Genomic DNA, 5,607 nt, shown 5'->3' on the forward strand with positions numbered 1-5,607 from the left:
CACATATCAACATACTGTATACTGTACACAGGCATGCACTGACTAACATATATAGCACACACATAAACACGCAAGGAAATACTGCACTGACACAGAGATTTAACACAGCACACACACACACACACACAAAGCAGAAATGTAGAGAGAAAAAGGGAGAGACCGGGCGAGAAAGCCCACTGGGTGCGGGCCCTGACTAGGGACCTCTCAGCTTGGCCTAAAATGACTCCAGATGGGCCCGCTGCGGTTTTCCTGCCCAGTTGGCCACGGATCAATTTGAGTACCACGCTGCAGACTCCACCACCAGCAGCAGCACAGCAGAGGTTCCAGCCACCTAGGGAGACCCGGGCTTGACCTTGTCCACTCTGGAAAAGCCTTTCCTGAACCCTAGAGGCTTCCTCACACTCCCTCAGACACACACACACACACACACACACACACACACAGAGACACACACACTCTTTCTCTCTCACACACACATACACACACACACACACACACACACACACACACACACACACACACACACACACACTCTGTCTTTCTCTCTCACACATACATACACACAAACACACACACACACATACTAAGCCCCCCAACCTGTTTCTCCTCTGTCTTCACTCTCCACTTCACCGCTGACATAATTTCCCAAATTAGTCCCTAACGCTTAACGAGGATTTTGACAGAATTTTGACGGGCAAAGGAGGAGAAAGTCAAGCCGCATGTTGGAGACCCCCATTCTATCAAATGCTCTCCCACTAATTAGAGCAGGTTTCTTTTCTCAGCTTTGGCTCCACTCTTTATTCCCATGTCCCAATTACTCTCCGCAGGCAGCCATAAATTATTCCAAAAAGGTACGGGTCATTACGAGTGCGTCGACGCCATGTGCGGAACATGAAAGAGGTGGGGGAGGACTGGGGCATTGTTGGGGGGGTTGAGGCGTTAAACCTGGCAATACTAGCGGCAAGCTAATCGCACCACAGATCGCAGACACAGCAACAGATTTATTGCTTAAAGTGCTCCAACCAGCCATGCAGCCCCCTCCACCTCTTGAACCAATAACAGTTCATTAATTGCAATTTAAGAGTCTGAGACGGCAATGACAGCCATGTTCAAGTGGCTAATCTAAGATGAGTGGCAAAAAAAGTGTACAGCAATCTGAAAACAGTTCAACACTGGATTCTTTCTTTTCAGTTACGTTTTTTTTTTTAGAGAGAGACTTTCAATGAGTAGTGAGGCATTCACTTGTTAAGTCCTTTTGAGGCACTCTGACTGGGCAGACTCGCCTGGGGTCACGAGCAACCCTTTGACCTTCCCACCTAGTCTTGGAAACGGTCGCTCCTCCCGCGACCCCCACACCAGAGGGGCAGGCGGGCGGCCTAAAGGGAGAGGACAGACTGTGAAACATCCTCCGCTGTCTGCGCCATCATCACTGCCTGATCACATTAGGCCCAAACCAGCAGACAGGGACAGCCTAACAAGAGCTGGGGAGTCAGACAAGGTCTACATGCATGTTTGGAACCCAGCAAGATGCAGGGAACCTGGGGTGAGGTTGGGGGGGGTGGAGTGCATTTGAAGGGGGGCTAGGTGGAGGTGGGGGTATTTGGGTGTGTGGGGGTGGGCAGGGGGTGAACTAAAAAACTCCAAACAAACGTCTTTCTAAAGCAGCCTCCCCACCCCCCCCCCACCCCCACCCAACCCCCCGACTCTTTGTCCTGCCATGGCCTCTTTGCGCCTCTTTCATCGGAGGCAGTGGAGGGAGGCAAATGGGGCTTAATAAGGGCCCAGCGATCAGGCGCCAAGTGTGAAATTAGAAGAAACGTCTTCATTTTCACGGGTTTTTTTTTTTATCTTTTTCTCTTTCTTTTTCTGCACGTCGGCCTACCAGGGTGTGGGGTGAGAGCGGCCGCTGAGGCAGTCATGTGTTCGCGGCTGTTGAGGTGGTCCTGGGGTTAAGAGGTTGGGGGAGGTTGGGGGTGGGGGGGGGGGGGGGTGGTTGTTGCTTGGATGTACGAACTTCGGGTTCAGAAGCGGAACAACAACAGCTCCGACCTCACATTCCTCTAAAACCAGGTCCAAGGGTTCTTCAGGGTTAGCGTGCCGGATAGAAAAGTTTCCGTGTGTTCCATTGGAGTCTGAGCGTGTTTTCCCAAAAAAGGGATCTAACATAAGTCCAAGAAGTAAGGGAGACAAGCCCAAGCAGATGCCAGCAATTAATAGACATCTGATGGTGCTGGACACAGACTTCAAAACCAACTTTTCAAAGGGACTAACAATTTGGACGTCACCAGTTACCAGCCTCAACAAGTGAGTGAAAGCTTTCAATGCCAAGCAAGTTAGTCTGCTGGAGGGTCATACGCTGACATAAAGGGGCCCATGGCGAGGGCCTATGAGGGGGCCTATCTCTCTCTCTCTCTCTCTCTCTCTCTCTCTCTCTCTCTCTCTCTCTCTCTCTCTCTCTCTCTCTCTCTCTCTCTTTTCTAATTCAAGCATGAAGTGTGATGTCAGAAGTGGGGGCGCCACCCGGTCCTGTGGTCTCTGTCTGGGCCTCGGGGTCACCCCCCGACACAAAGCGAGCCATCACGCAGGAGACTGTGCAGAACAGCATACGTCCGAGCCTCCTCCTCCACCGCTCCACCGCTGCCCTCGGTTAGCTAGCTAGCTAGCGGGAGGACAGCCTTCAGGGTGGGTGGTCATGGCGGTGGAGGAGGGGAGGGAGAGATGACACAGGCCCTGCAGTTTGTCACTCACAGGGGTCGGCCCTCTCTCCCCTGGCCGAGGGCTTTAAATATTGAAAGATCTCACTGTTCTGCTCTGCTCTAAGAGGCCCATTAGGGCTTTTGGCCTGAGTGACTGTATCAGCAAGAGGGGACACTGACTCTATTTTGGGGGGGAATCCTAGTATCTGGTATTAGGAATGCAAGAGTAAACCCATACTAAAAAACTAACAAGGCAGGAAATGCATTAGATCTTATATTTCGGGCACTCAAGGAAACAACAACCAGACACACATCATTCTGTCCAGCTCTAGATCAAACCATTTCAAAACATTTGCATTAAGAAAGCATTTGAAATAAAAGACATACATCCCTATACAATTACCCCATACATATCCACTGTTGTTGCCTGAAGCACATATCCCGATTACACTGATGTACAAGCACAATTCAGATCAAAATTGTTTATGCTCCAACATGTCTGTGAAAACATAATGAACTTTGCACATAAACAATTCATGAAGCATGCTCAGTCTCTAAATAGCCTGATGAAATACATGCATGGCGTTCCTAAGTGTAATTAATGCAATGTTTATCACTGTGTGTAGAAACTCAGTGGACTATGCAACTGAATAAGAGCAAGAAATGTGAGAGTGCTCGAGGAAAAATCCGTTTCACTGCACCCCATGACAGATGTTGTGGAGATGGACGATCTACTGTCCGCCGCTCTCTGGGAATGAAGTTCAGAATCGATACATCTCTCGCCACCCAAGGAGACAGAAAGTTCAGCAGAGCTGCGATCCATAAGTCTTGCTGTCAGTGTGTCTCTTTCTGTGAGGAGCACAGCCGAGCGTAAACCCCGTTACTACTGAAATACAGACCCAGCACACTCACCCTTTAGGAGGCCGGGCGAGGTGTTAAGGGGGAGTGGGCGATGGGGAGTGGGAGGGGGAATTAAACTGTTATGCCCAGCAATGCACCCCCACTCCCCTTCCGCCTGTCAGGTATTTCATAATAAACTATACAACTTTTAATGGGTCTTCAGCATCTTTTCCTGATGAACTGTCAGTCCCCCAGGGGAAATCGGGTGGGGTGTGTGTGTGTGTGGGGGGGGGGTCACTCCTTCTTCCCACGTCTGTCACACTGGCACAGCGGATGAATAACCAGAGGAGCGCTAATGGCTTATGGCTTGCTCCGGCATGAAATCTGGGCTTCCCACACCTCGTCATTACAGGGATCAGCTCAGAGAGGCAGAAGCGGAACCGGGGGGCGAAAAAAGCCTCTCCTCCCTGACCTGAGTAAATAAATATTTCATACAAGCGGGCAGAAAAAAAGAACACGACGAAGACTAAGAGGACACCGACAAAAAAGAAGAAGAAAAAGAAGAAGAAGAAGAAGAAGAAGAAGAAGAAGAAGAAGAAGAAAGAGGGAAGAAGAAGGGCAGGCACTGGAGAGGGCCCGTAGGCAAAGTTTTCCAATTTGTCTCTGTGGGAAATCTGTCAGCGGGGAGGTTTGTCCTGAGGGGACAAGGGGACAAATGACACCAGTGCCCTCCGTGCATTGGGTTACACGGCCAGCGGAGGGACTAAACAGCCGAAACACTGTTCGGCCCTAAAACTCCCACCAGGGAAGCCAACGAGGGGATGAGAGACACAGAGACAAAGAAAGATAGAGATGGAGGGACATCACAAAAATGAAAATAAAAGTGAGGGAGGGAGGGGACAATAGAGGGAAGTCAGAGAGAGAGAGAGAGAGAGAGAGAGAGAAATGACAGAAAGGAAAAAAGAGAGACGGAGACACATAAACTGAGCGGTCTAAGGCAGTCAGCTTCAATTACCACTGTCCACTGTTAATGCACAACATGTGAAGTTAGACAAACAAGCTTCCTATTCCATTCTTATCCCCACTCCTCGAATCTACATGTGGATCAAGTTTGCATAGTTCCCTTCGGATAAATCTGAAACATGACAATTGAAAAACGCTGCCAGGCCTAGACTGTCATTTTTCTGTATTTCCATGAAAAAACATATAAAAAACACTCATAACCACAAAAAGATTTAGTTCCCTGATGAGAAGGCTTTAAATGGTAAAGTACTGTTTCATAGGCCAAACATAATTGACAATCAAACTAAACTAGGGGTCACCCCTTGCTGTAGAATGAACTCCATACATGTCAATAGACTATAAACAAACTGCATGTCACCAGAGAGAGAGAGTGAGAGAGAGAGAGAGAGAGAGAGAGTGAAGGCTGGTTCTGCGTGCCTCACTGTTGCATGCCACATGCAGACGGGCTAACTCTACAACCATCTGTGCTTTTTTTTAACTTCCCACGTTCCCTCTTACTCTGATCGGCGATGCTTTCACAAAATGACTGTCTCTGCGGGACCAAAGCGAAAAAGAAAAAAAGAAAAAGAAGACACTAGACTTCAGTCATAAAATCCTAAATGAAAAGCATAAAGACGCCATTTTGAAATATCTCCAACAGCTATTTCAGGCACTGCACCTCACTAAAAGCACAGAGAGAGACTATGAATGACATACTGCAGAGACATACTGCGAAAATGCAATGATGTTCTTGGCCCTAAAATTGCTTTGTCATTCAACTGTCATTTAACAAACCAAAGTTGCAAAACAGACACCAGAACACATCCTGAAAGTCGGTAACATAAAACTGCTCACCATATGTTTTCAAGCTCTGAAGGCAAACTACAGACTCGTGGAAATGGCTTGTTAATCATTTACTGCATTGTCAAACAATACAAATGTATTAATTCTCTTAGCAAGATGAAACCAGAGTTGCAGAGTTGTCTTACATAACTGTGCCAATAATTTAATTTAATTTGCAGCATCAAGAGAAGGGCTGAATGAGTGTGCGTAACTTTATGGAAATTCA

This window comes from Alosa sapidissima, chromosome 4, assembly GCF_018492685.1.
Source record: "Alosa sapidissima isolate fAloSap1 chromosome 4, fAloSap1.pri, whole genome shotgun sequence".
NCBI classification, from domain to species: domain Eukaryota; kingdom Metazoa; phylum Chordata; class Actinopteri; order Clupeiformes; family Clupeidae; genus Alosa; species Alosa sapidissima.